General features: G+C 44.0%; 1 protein-coding gene across 1 annotated transcript in view; it reads left to right on the plus strand.

Annotated features, from left to right (window-relative positions):
* Positions 1 to 13,995, plus strand: part of LOC129695863 (solute carrier organic anion transporter family member 3A1-like) — a 302,938-nt gene that overhangs the window by 66,083 nt on the left and 222,860 nt on the right. The gene's annotated exons all lie outside the window — the stretch shown is intronic.

Raw genomic sequence — 13,995 nt, forward strand, 5'->3', positions numbered from 1 at the left:
ACTCCCCCAACATCGGAAACATGTTTCCTGCCCTTAATAATATTGTATGTTTCAATAAGATCCCACTCTCATCCTTCTAAACTCCAGAGTATATAAGCCGAGCCGCTCCATTCTCTCAGCATATGGCAGTCCCGCCGTCTCGGGAATTAACCTTGTAATCCTACGCTGCACTCCCTCAATAGCAAGAAAGTCCTTCCTCAAATTAGGGGACCAAAACTGCACACAATACTCCAGGCGTGGTCTCATTTTGCTCCTATACCCGACTCCTTTTGTTATGAAGGCCTACATGCCATTTGCTTTCTTCACTGCCTGCTGTACCTGCATGCGTATCTTGCACTGATATGATGGCTAGTGAAACTACTTGCCCAAATCTGGTGCCCATTAAACCTGTTCCCAGCTTCTTGAATGTAAACTGCTAAACTTTTGGCTTAGAAAGACTTATTAAATTTGGGTTAACATGACACAATGAGCGAATTAGAGCTTTTTCTTTGCCTTTAGAAGTTGGTTGATAGTGATGATGATTTGAGGTAAATAGCGTGGCACAGAATTTGTTTCAGCCCAATCAATGGTGCCAAAGTAGATTTGAAACTATAACAGGGAAGTGGGAAGGCAGTGTAATCTTGTACATGTGTTACAATTTACTGTGCTCACAAAAGGTTAACTGAAAGCTGCCCTAGTTTAGAAAGGTTCTGGCTACAAATTATAGTCTATGTAAACATCTGCTGCAAACCTCCAAGAAGAAAGTGACTGTAATTAGCTATTTCTCAATGAAAGGACCAGGAAGTGGAATGGCGTAAGTTTCAGCAAGTTGCTTGCTGCAGATTGTGCATGTGGCTAGTCCTCTAGTTCAAAACACAGCAACAGCAGGGACACTCTGTTGAAAGGGCAGCAAGACTAGAGGCAACTGATCCCATTCCGAGTATGAATAGTGTTTTTCATACCCATCCTGACGGAATGTACAGAGTAACATACTTAGATACTGATGCCAAGTCAGACTTAACAACCACATCAGAAAAATGGTACTCAATACCTGGGGAAGTCCCTCATCCTAGCATGCCTCTGGTGCCAAGACAAACTTGAAACTGATGCCTGAGAAACATGGCCCAAACTGAGGTTTATCTTTATGCCTGGGTATCACACCCTGCCACTGCCACTCAAAATCCAGCTACATATTCCAGGTCAGGTTCTTTGTCTGTTCATGGGCCAAGCGGATTGGATTGGATTGTCCATCTGTCTCCTCAGATCCTGGTGACTTCCACTGCACCATCGAGAATCCACCTACCTATTCACAGGTCAACTGCTCTTCTCCGTCCGTTTGCAGGGTGGTGGCCCAAGCGCATATTGGATCCCCTCCATTGATCTGGATTGGATTGGGATTCTCTTTATTGTCATTCAGACCCTTCGGTGTTAGGTCTACCAGCACAGAACAGCTTCTGACTACTAAACAAGTACCTGAGGGTCCCACCCCCCCCCCCCCACTTATTAATGCCAGGTCCACAAAACCACCACAATAAAAACACCACGACCATAAACACCACAAAAACCCAACTGTCCTACAACACAGCACAACCCAATGACCCAATTGAATCTGCCTGAAGCTGAATCTGATTTCCTTTATTGCCATTCAGCCCTTTCGATATTATAGCTACCACAGTCCCAAGTCTGAGGGTCCTGATTAATGTATTGAGCCAGGTTGGCACAGCACAACCCAACCCAAGCCTGAAGCTGTTTCAGCAAAGCCCCACACCCGATCCAAACCTGGCTCACATCATCGGGTCCAAACTTGGGTATCTAGGCTATGGTAGGAATCGCTGAATGAAGAGTCATTTAGACAAGCACATGAACAAGCTGGGAATGGAGGGAAGGACATTTCTTCTTCTTCTTTTGCGTGGCGTGCACAACCTAAAGTTGTTGGACAACTTGTTCTATTTGATCTTCCGTTTGTGCACGTCGAGTTGATTGCATTAGTCGAAATGGGGTGAAGGTTGCAATCTTCCACCCCGGAAGGACACAAAGTGCTGGACTAACTCAGTGGGCCAGGCAGCATCTCTGGAGACCATGAATAAGTGATGTTTTGGGTCATAACCTTATATTTCGCTTGAGCAGCGGCAAGAATATTGATTTCTCTATTTTCATGAACCCTCGCTATCCCTCCCCCACCTGCGTCATCCTGTTTCACTGCTTCACTGTTTATATTCTCTGCATTATCACCTCTTCCACAGGCAACAATTGACACTTGTGAGCTCCACCTTTCCTTAATCATCGGTGCCGGCTCTGGTTTGTTCTGTACCTTTTCATACCTCTAGTTTCCTTCTCCCTGACTCTCGGTCTGAAGAAGGGTCTTGACCTGAATCGTCACCCATTCCTTTTCTCCAGAGATGCTGCCTGACTTGCCGAGTTACTCCAGCATTTTGTGTGTATTTTTGGATCATGACCCTTCTTCAGATTGACTGTAAGGAGCAGGGGAATGAAAGGAGAGAGGAGAGGCCGGGCATAAAGGTGTCTTTCTTTATAAACCAGTATCTACATTTCCTTACCACACCAGGGCATCGGAAATGTCCTCGTCCTTCAGGGAACGGGGATTCCCCTCCGCCACCATAGATGAGGCTCGCACCAGGGTCTCTTCCATACCCCGCAACACTGCTCTCTCTCCCCATCCCCGCACTCGCAACAAGGGCAGAGTCCCCCTAGTCCTCACCTTTCACCCCACCAGCCGGCAAATACAACACATAATCCTCCGCCATTTCCGCCACCTCCAACGTGACCCCACCACTCGCCACATCTTCACATCTCCCCATATGTCTGCATTCCGCAAAGACCGCTCCCTCCGCAACTCCCTTGTCAATTCTTCCCTTCCCTCCCGTATCACCCCCTCCCCGGTCACTTTCCGTTGCAACCGCAAGAAATGCAACACCTGTCCCTTCACCTCCCCCCTCGACTCCATTCAAGGACCCAAGCAGTCGTTCCAGGTGCGACAAAGGTTCACCTGTATCTCCTCCAACCTCATCTACTGCATCCGCTGCTCTAGATGTCAGCTGATTTACATCAGTGAGACTAAGTGGAGGTTGGGCGATCGTTTCGCCGAACACCTCCGCTCAGTCCGCAATAACCTACCTGACCTCCCGGTGGCTCAGCACTTCAACTCCCCCTCCCATTCCCAATCCGACCTCTCTGTCCTGGGTCTCCTCCATTGCCAGAGTGAGCAACACCGGAAATTGGAGGAACAGCACCTCATATTCCGCCTGGGTTGCTTGCGTCCGGATGGCATGAACGTTGAATTCTCCCAATTTTGCTAGCCCTTGCTGTCTCCTCCCCTTCCTTAACCCTCGAGCTGTCCCCTCCCATCCCCCCTGCCCTCGGGCTCCTCCTCCTCCCTTTTTCCTTCTTTCACCCCCCACCCCACATCAGTCTGAAGAAGGGTTTCGGCCCGAAACGTCGCCTATGTCCTTCGCTCCATAGATGCTGTTGCACCCGCTGAGTTTCTCTAGCAATTTTGTGTACCTTTTAAATTGGACAACTTGGGCGCTGAATGTTTGAAGTAACCTCAAGGAATAATGTTTGTGTTCCAGTGATCCTGCCTATTTTCTTCGCACCATAGAATATTAGGCAGAAGCAAAATCAAACATGATATTTACATTTTTCAGATGGCATGAATGATTCCACTCATATTATCATTTTCATTTGATTCAAATTTTCCATGGAGCAGTGGGAATCTGATCCAGCTGTTCATTTTGGGTTTCATACAAAAAAGCAATCTGTCTGTGAGCCCAGCTCAGATGACTCACAGAGTTGGTCACATCACGCCATGGCACACATCCCTTCCTGGAATATAACAGCAATGTGTCTGTATAAAATTGTAACTAGGCGGACTATGCAGAATACTTTGCAATGACTTTTCTCCTTTTCTCCTCACTTCATGCTTCCATCATGTTTTTATTTTGCTTGTTTCCTCAGTGTGAAAGGGTCAGATTGTATTCATGCGTGATGTGGTGGGGGGGGCAGATGTGATCAGACTGTCGGTGGGGAATTCATGACTAGCTTTGACTAATTGCTTCGAGTTGGCTACTGATCACAGAGTGAGGCATGGTTTCCATTGTGTCGTTAGTGCTACCTCCACCACGACTTAGTAGCGATAGAAAATCAGAAAGAGCTGCTGATGTTGGAAATGTGCAATTAAAAAAATAAAAATGCTAGAAACAGGGTAGACAGTTAGAACCTTCTTCCCCAAGGTGGAAATATCAAAGGCCACAGGGCATAGATTTAAGGTGAGTGGGGCAAAGTTTAAAGGTAAACGAGATGGGTGCGGCAAGTATTTTTACTTGGGTAGCCTGGATTGAGCTGCCAGAGGGGGAAGGAAGGGGGTGGGGGAAGCATTTATAGGGCTTTTGGACATGGATACGCACAGGATGGATCATGTGTAGGCAGATGGACTTAGTTTATCTTAGTATTATTTTCAACACCGGCATTATGGGCTGTGAGGCCTGTTCCTGTGCTGTGCTTTTCTCTGTCCTATGGTCTATGAAACACTCAGCACGTTAGACAACATCTTTAGAAAGAAAGCAGCGTTAATGTTCCGAGTCTAAGGCCTTTGGCCAGAGCGTTCTGATGAAGGATCTCCAATCTCCTTCCATTGATTCTCACTGACCTGTTGGTGAATGTTCTAGCAATTTCTTTTTTAATTTCCCCCATGATGTTAACTTGATCAATTGGTTATCTAAATTATTTAGTCGACCAGTATTAGAATGCCGTTAGTATTTTTAGTTTGTTAACTTTTTATGTTAAAATAATAACAGCTAAGTTTTAACTCTTCCAGGAGATTAACTACATTAGGCAAGACTGGTGGCTTTAGTAAGAAATGGTTCTACACATTCTGAATGTTTTTTGTTCTCTGCCTTCATTATTCTTTGCCAGAGTGCACCATGCAGCTAAATCTTGTGTTGCCAGGCCATTCTGTTTAGCTCATAGGCCAAATCTGAGGAAGGACATTATTGCCATTAGAGGGAGTGCAGAGAAGGTTCACCAGACTGATTCCTGGGATGTCAGGACTGTCTTATGAAGAAAGACTGGATAGACTTGGTTTATACTCTCTAGAATTTAGGAGATTGAGAGGGGATCTTATAGAAACTTACAAAATTCTTAAGGGGTTGGACAGGCTAGATGCAGGAAGATTGCTCCCGGTGTTGGGGAAGTCCAGGACAAGGGGTCACAGCTTAAGGATAAGGGGGAAATCCTTTAAAACCGAGATGAGGAGAACTTTTTTCACACAGAGAGTGGTGAATCTCTGGAACTCTCTGCCACAGAGGGTAGTTGAGGCCAGTTCATTGGCTATATTTAAGAGGGAGTTAGATGTGGCCCTTGTGGCCAAGGGGATCAGAGGGTATGGAGAGAAGGCAGGTACGGGATACTGAGTTGGATGATCAGCCATGATCATATTAAATGGCGGTGCAGGCTCGAAGGGCCGAATGGCCTACTCCTGTACCTAATTTCTATGTTTCTATGTTTCTATGTTTCTATAGGGTCAGTTTTTGAAGTTTACAACATTGGTTGATCATGAAGTTTTGGTTGTGAGCTGAGCCTTGTTAAATGGAATACAGTTTTGGATGTGCTCAGTTTAAGGAATAATACAAGACAGTTGCAATGGCAGAAAGTTATGTTGTGTTGTTTAGTTTAGCCAATAAAATAGCATTTTTATCTGGTGAATTGTTGTGCTGTGGAGCTTATGGGTCAATGCTGATTTAGCAAATCCAGTTCAGGGCCTACCATTGGTTTTTACAATTTTGGGTCTCATTCCTCATCGGTTTCAAATGATCTGTTCTGAAAACTTCAGATGTGGATAGGATCAGGATTGATTATGCTTTGTTTAGTTTAGAGATACAGCGCGGAAACAGGGCCTTCGACCCACCACTGGCCAACGATCCCTGCACATTAACACTATCCTACACACACTAGGGACAATTTACATTTATGCCAAGCCAATTAACCTACAAACCTGAACGTTTTTGGAGTGTGGGAGGAAACCGAAGATCTCGGAGAAAACCCACGAGGTCACGGGATAACGTACAAACTCCGTACAGACAGCACCTGTAGTCGGGATTGAAGCCGGGTCTTTGGCGCTGTAAGCGCTGTAAGGCGGCAACTCTACCGCCGCGCCACCGTTGAAATTGTGTCTTTAAGCATTGTGTGTACTGTTTGACCTCTATGCATATTGTAATCATATTTTATAGTCGTGCAATGTGCCTGCTTCTCAACAATTTAACATTGCAACAGAAGTTCAGATTTTATTGAAGATAGCCACAATATGCCGGGGTACCTTAGCTGGTCAGGCAGCATCTTTGGAGAAAAGGAATGGATGACATTTCGAGTTGGAACCCTTCTTCAGACAGGTTTTACTGTTCTGACAGCTCAGAGACTCAAAATGTAAATTGTTTTTTAGTTGTCATGTGAATAAATCTTTGGCTATTTTCCCTATTTATGCCTCAGTGCATTCGTGAAGGTATTGCAAATTTTTGATGAATTTTGTAGTTTGCTTCAGGATTGTTGATGTATGTTGTTGAATGTAGCTGGATGAGCCTGCAATACCAGAGCTGATTCTGTATGGTTCTTTCCTGTTGCCAGTCACATGGAATCTTGTTTGTCAAAGGCCTTGGTGTAATGATGAGAACGCACAGATGACAAGTCACAGTAGCCAGGGAAGCCATCTTTGTCCTTTAAATGAACTATCTTATTGCACTCCGCAAGTTTAGCAGTTGGATATGAGGGAACAACATGGCTGCCCCAACTGGCTACACTGGCAGCCTCATCACGTACGACCTAGCCTGAGAAGCATTTAGCTTAGAATGAATGGACAAAGCTCAAAAACAAACTGCTGAAGGGTGTAGGATAATATTGTGAGAGCCTAAAATGATGCTGTGTCTGAGCATGGATTCCTGATGGTGATTGTACCAGAAGAAGACAAATATACTTGTGCCATACATGAAAATTATTGAAAGATATTTAGAAACTGGAAGATTACTTTAATCCAAAGCTGTTAGAAATGTCTGAAAGCTATAAATTTGCGGCAGCGAGTTAGAGGCAAGTCCGATGTACATTATTTTATTAAAGAACTGGTTTTACAATTTTGTTGCCTCTCTAGATTTCTGGCTTTTTCCATTAGGTTTGTTTGTGGATTTTCAGGTAAGTACGTAAGAACATGCCTGTAAAAGAGTTGTTTTGTTAGAAATGGCATCCAGGAATACTAGTGAATTTATTTGAGTGCAATGGACTAGTACAGCAGCAATCTACAGAGCCAACCATAATGTTTGGGACAAAGACCTATCATTTATTAATTTGCCTCTGTACTCCACAATTTGAGATTTGTAATAGAAAAAAATCACATGTGGTTGAAGTGCGCATTGTCAGATTTTATTAAAGGCCATTTTTATACATTTTGGTTTCACTGTGTAGAAATTACAGCTGTGTTTATATATAGCAGGGCTGCCAACTCTCACGCTTTGAGCGTGAGATTCACGCCCTCAAGCAAACTCTGACGCCCTCACGCTGATCACAAATTTCTCTCGCTCTGTTGTGAGAAATTCTGTGATCAACGAAAATTTCAAAACTCATATCAACTGCATGGGCTGCGGGTGTTGGAAGCGGAAGCAGCGGAGGGGACAGATGCGGATGGGGAGCGGGGCTGGAGAGTGTTTGCCGGGCTGGTGAGTCGCTCACTGCAGCTCCGGCCATGGAGCAGCCTCAGTGCAAGAGTCCCGGGCCGTCGAAGAGTTGCGTCGCTGCCGTGAGAGTCTCTGTGCCGAATTCGCCCAGGTGACCGGCATGGGTCAGGCTGCGGCTCGGTGCATCCTGGAGGACAACCAGTGGCTGCTGGAAGTAAGTACCAAGCAATGGGTAGATACGGTGGAAGATAGTGGACTTCAAATGGGGGTGGTTGGAGAAAGCATCCTGCTTGCCTGCTAGATTTTCACTTACTGTAACTGCAGGAAAAATGCTCCCGATGTTGGGGGCATTCAGAACCATGGGTCACAGTTTAAGAATAAAGGGGGGGCCAGTTAGGACTGAGATGAGAACAAACTTTCTTCATGCAGAGAGTTGTGAATCTGTGGAATTCTCTACCACAGAAGGCAGTGCAGGCCAATTCACTGGATGTTTTCAAGAGTTACATTTAGTTCTTGGGGCTAACGACATCAAGGGATATGGGGAAAAAACAGGAAAGAGGTACTGATTTTAGATGAATAGCCATGATCATATTGAATGGCAGTGCTGGCTCGAAGGGCCGAATGGCCTATTCCTGCACCTATTTTCTATGTTTCTATGCTTGAGTATATGGCAATAAAACTCGATCACTTGATTTTGAAGCATTCATGCATGGTGGAGGTATAATGTAGTCATAGATACAGTGTGAAAACAGGCCCTTCGGTGCAACTTGCCCACACCCGCCAACATGTCCCAGCTACGCTACCTGCTTTTGGTCCATACCTCCAAACCTGTCCTATCCATGTATCAGTCTAACTTTTTCTTAAATGTTGGGACGGTCCCTGCCTCAATTACCTCCTCTGGCAGCTTGTTCCATACACCCATCACCCTTTGTGTGGACAAACAAGAGACAAACAAGAGATGGCCATTAAGGCTGTGCTCCCTGCTGATCACCAGCCCCTGTGGAATTCCATGCCACAGAGGGCAGTAGAGGCCAAATCACTGGATGGATTTAAGAAAGAGTTAGGTAGAGCTCTAGGGGGTAGTGGAATCAAGGGATATGGGGAGAAGGCAGGCACGGGTTATTGATTGGGGACGATCAGCCATGATCACAATGAATGGCAGTGCTGGCTCGAAGGGCTGAATGGCCTCCTCCTGCACCTATTTTCTATGTTTCTAAATGAAAGTAGCCATGTTTAGTATTTTGTTGCAAATCCTTTGCATGCAATGACTGCTTGAAGCCTGCGATTCATGGACATCACCAGTTCTCTGGTGATGCTCTGCCAGGCCTGTATTACAGCCATCTTTAGCCTATGCTTGTTTTGAGGGCTAGTCCCCTTCAGCATATAAAAGGCATGTTCAATTGGGTTCAGATCGGGTGATTGATTTGGCCACTCAAGAATTTACCATTTTTTAGCTTTGAAAAACTCCTTTGTTGCTTTAGCAGTATTTTGGGGGATCATGTCTTGCTGTAGAATGAACTGCCGCCAATGAGTTTTGTGGCATTTGTTTGAACTTGAGCAGATAGGATGTGTCTATACACTTCAGAATTCATTATGCTACTACCATCAGCAGTTGTATCATCAATGATGATAAGTGAGCCAGTACCTTCAGCAGCCATACATGCCCAGGCCATAACACCCCCACCACCATGTTTCACAGATGAGGTGGTATGCTTTGGATCTTGGTCAGTTCCTTCTCTCCTCCATACTTTGCTCTAGTCATCACTGTGATATAACTTAATCTTCATCTCATCTGCCCACAAGACCTTTTTCCAGAACTGTGGTCACTCTTTTAAGTACTTCTTGGCAAACTGTAATCCGACCATCCTAATTTCGTGGCTAACCAGTGGTTTGCATCTTGCAGTGTAGCCTCTGTATTTCTGTTCATGCAGTCTTCAGCGGACAGTGGTCATTGACAAATCCACACTTGAAGAGTGTTTCTGATCTGTCAGACAGGTGTTTGGGGATTTTTCTTTATTATAGAGAGAATTCTTCTGTCATCAGCTATGGAGGTCTTCCAGTCCCTTTGCAATTAGTGTGGATTGAAGGATTTAGAGGGATATGGGCTTATTGCGGGCAAATAGGACTTGCCCAAAGTGCCATCTTGGTTTTCATGGACAAGTGGACAGAAGGGCCTGATTCCATGTCGTAAAGCTCTTGGGCTCTCTATGGCTATCTTATGTTTAAACACTGTTTGCCCTCAAATGTTTTCAGTTATTAGAGAAATTATTCTGGCTGACGTAGACAGCTTCATGCAAAAGATTTGGGGAGGATATTGCCTACAGTTTTTTGTCCAGCAATTTCCCTTCAAATTTCTTGTTATTTTTTTCTAAGGAAAGCAAGAGTAAAGGCTGTGGCTCCGGTTACTGCAGGATAGGGGTTTGTGGAGGGAGAAATGTGAATGCTCATCGTCATCACTGATTACTGTGCAGAGCTGAGGTACAAACAACTGGAGGCCACAGCTGCTGGAATACTGTCCAGGACTGTGTGGAGTTAGTTGCCTTTGATGCTGCCTTCAAGCGCCAATGATCATCTTTCGCTGTTGCAGGAGTATGATCCACTGCATTCTGGTGATTCAGTTAGGATACATTATACATTTGAAAGATATTTGAATTTACAAGTCTCTCTGGATTGCTACTTGTGGTGGAATGTTATTCCAAACAATCACGTTTATCCCAGTTGAGTAATACCAATCTAAAATGATTCATTTTTGTTTTGCTTGCACCGGGAGAATGTTTGTGCTTTCCAATCCCTTGAGGGAAAGAACAAAGGATATGCAGTGCTTTATGTTTATGCCTATGCACATTAGCAGACCATCCTATGAGGGGATTTGGAGTAGCAGTCGAATTGAATTGAATTGCATTGAAAGATATAGCATTGAAACGGGCCCTTTGGCCCATCAAGGCCATGCTGACCATCATTCCTCCATTTACACCAGATCTATATCCCACTTTCGCCAGATCTATATCCACTCCCAATACGCTAAGGTCAAATTGATGAGACATTTAACCTACAAATTCTTTGGGATGTGGGAAGAAACTGGAGCACCCAGACGAAACCCATGCGTGCAAACTCCACACAGACAGCACCTGAGGTTAGGATCAAACCCGGGTAGCTGACGCTGTGAGGCAGCAGCTCTACCAGCTGCTCTCCTGTGGAATCCTAATGGGTTAACTGGTGTTTTCAACAGAGTGAATGAAGTATAGCTCTCCATAGCTTTCATAATTGTCTAAATAGAAGTGAGTTGGAAGGTGCGATGAGGACAGCAAGAACAGTCCGCCTTGATATAGCTTCATCTGGAATTGAGTTATGCTCCACTGTAACTTTGCAACAGTCATGGCCCCTTCAACAAGCAATCAATATTAGCAGTTAATATTAAAATAGACCGTTTTAAATGCACAGAATCTTTTACATCGAGTTGGGGAATCAATAACCAGAGGACATAGGTTGAAGGCGAGAGGACAAAGTTTTAATAGGAACCTGAGGGGCAACTTTTTCACACAGAGGGTGGTGGATATATGCAACGAGCTGCCAGAGGAGGTAGTTGAGGCAGTACCATAACACCATTTAACAAAACATTTGGACAGGTACATGGATAGGAATGGTTTACGGGGATAGGGCCAGGTGTGACGTGTAGATGGGGCAGTTTCCACACAGCTACCACTCTCTGAGTAAAGAGGGGGAACTTCTTTACTCAGAGAGTGGTAGCGGTGTGGAATGAGCTTCCAGTGGAAGTGGTGAAGGCAGGTTCGATTTTATCATTTAAAAATAAATTGGATAGGTTTATGGATGGGAAAGAAATGGAGAGTTATGGTCTGAGTGCAGGTAGATGGGACTAGGAGAAAATAAGTGTTCGGCACGGACTTGTAGGGCCGAGATGGCCCGTTTCCGTGCTGTAATTGTTATATGGTTATATCTTGATTGGCATGGCAAGTTGTGCCGAAGGGCCTGTTTTTATGCTGACCTTGCATCCTCTGCTCCCCACTCATTGATAATCTGCAATTGTAACCATTTAATCAACTGCTTCATCGGTGTGTGCTGAAGGAAGGATATCTCCAACCTTCACCCAGTTTTACTGATGTATCAGTCCTGTACTGCACACAATGTGCTTAATTCTGATCTGCCGCTTGTAATGGCCCACGAGATGATTCAGAGTAAGGAGAGAGTGACAATCATTCCTGGCCACCCAGCAATATCTGTATCCTGAGAATAATTATTAAAAAATATTTTCTCTTTTAAGTAAATCTACAGGAAGATTAATGTGTGAAGTTTTAATTATTTCGATCTGATTTCAGTTTGTTCTTTTCCTGTACGATTGGTGTGTTTAAACAGTGCATGAAAGAGATACCATGCGTTTACCTCTAACAACGGCCAGCCACAGATTCAGAGATGAGTGCGTTAAATTTGTTGTCAGTTTAATTTCCAGGTTTCAAGCTATGGAAAAATTAGTGAAAGTTACATGTTCTATTCCTTCAACTGCATTGAGATATTGTTTTGCCATCCTTTCAAAGGTGACTACAAATGCAAATGCTTCATTACATTGCCTTGGATAATTTAAAATATTTCAGGCATAGGTGAGATCGTGGCTGATGCTTTATGGTAGATGAGAACGACAATTGGCCATTTTTATTCATATGAGCTTTTGAATAGAGTATATTAATTTGACTGAAATACTACCGAGGGCAATTTCTATTGACTTCATTTAAGTTTACACTGAACATTTTGCTCTATTTTATGTGGAATTTGTCAGCTATATGGAATTGTTTTGAAAATAGACATTAGGTTACAAATGTATAAAGTAACTAACTCTAGAATTAAATCTGGAGTATGGTGTACAATTTTGGTCGCCTAATTATAGGAAGGATGTCAACAAAATAGAGAGAGTACAGAGGAGATTTACTAGAATGTTGCCTGGGTTTCAGCAACTAAGTTACAGATATAGGTTGAATAAGTTAGGTCTTTATTCTCTGGAGCGCAGAAGGTTAAGGGGGGACTTGATAGAGGTTTTTAAAATGATGAGAGGGATAGACAGAGTTGATGTGGACAAGCTTTTCCCTTTGAGAATAGGGAAGATTCAAACAAGAGGACATGACTTCAGAATGAAGGGACAGAAGTTTAGGGGTAATATGAGGGGGAACTTCTTTACGCAGAGAGTGGTAGCGGTGTGGAATGAGCTCCCAGTGGAAGTGGTGGAGGCAGGTTCATTGGTATCATTTAAAAATAAATTGGATAGGCATATGGATGAGAAGGGAATGGAGGGTTATGGTATGAGTGCAGGCAGGTGGGACTAAGGGGAAAAAAAATTTGTTCGGCACGGACTTGTAGGGCCAAGATGGCCTGTTTCCGTGCTGTAATTGTTATATGGTTATATGGTTATATGGTTATAGAATGGTAAAATAACCATGCCTTTTTAGTTAATGAAACTATTTTTTTACTGTATACTGTCAAGATTGAACAATTTTCTTGTGCATGTCTTTAAGAAATGACTTTTTGTTGACATTTATTTGATGACTGAATAAAACATAGTAAGCAAAGTCCAATTTTCTCATGAAGAAGTTGGTGTCTATCTTTGCAGTTACCAAGCTTTGTGGCTGTAAATAAAGGAAGAAATGACAAGTGCGATAAATATTTCCACATCCTCAGTATATACCAAAGGCCTACACTGATCATTATTTTTTGCCATCCTTGTTTTTATGGCTAATTTGTCCATAAACACAAATGGCATTGCTGATCACCCAACGGTTTAGTTTAGAGATACCAAGTGGAAACTGGCCTTCGGCCCACCGAGTCCGCACCAACCAGCGATCCCCGCACATTAACACTATCCTACACACACTAGGGACAATTTACACGTACACCGAGCCAATTAACCCATGTACCTGTACGTCTTTGGATTGTGGGAGGAAACCGAAGATCACTGAGAAAACCCTCGCGGTCACGGGGAGAACGTACGAACTCTGTACGCACAGCACCCGTAGTCAGGATCGAACCCGGGTCTCCTACGCTGCAAGCGCTGTAAGGCAGCAACTCTACTGCCGCGCCACCGTGACGCCCTTTTTAAAAAGTATGTTTCAAAATTTAGGAACCCTCCATTTTCATAAGTTGACCAAGTTTACTGATGACATCTGAAGAACTCCTCTGCCCTTCTTCAAATAATATGACCATATTAGTGTGGATGTTCCTCAGCACAAGCCTTTGCTTGGAAGAGACACAACCGGTGTAAGAGATGAAGAGTCAATCTATGTCAACAAAGTATCTTCCTGGATTATCTCCAAGTCCTGAAAAACCCAAACTTGCATCGCAA

This window comes from Leucoraja erinacea, chromosome 3, assembly GCF_028641065.1.
Source record: "Leucoraja erinacea ecotype New England chromosome 3, Leri_hhj_1, whole genome shotgun sequence".
In the NCBI taxonomy this organism is placed as follows: Eukaryota; Metazoa; Chordata; class Chondrichthyes; order Rajiformes; family Rajidae; genus Leucoraja; species Leucoraja erinaceus.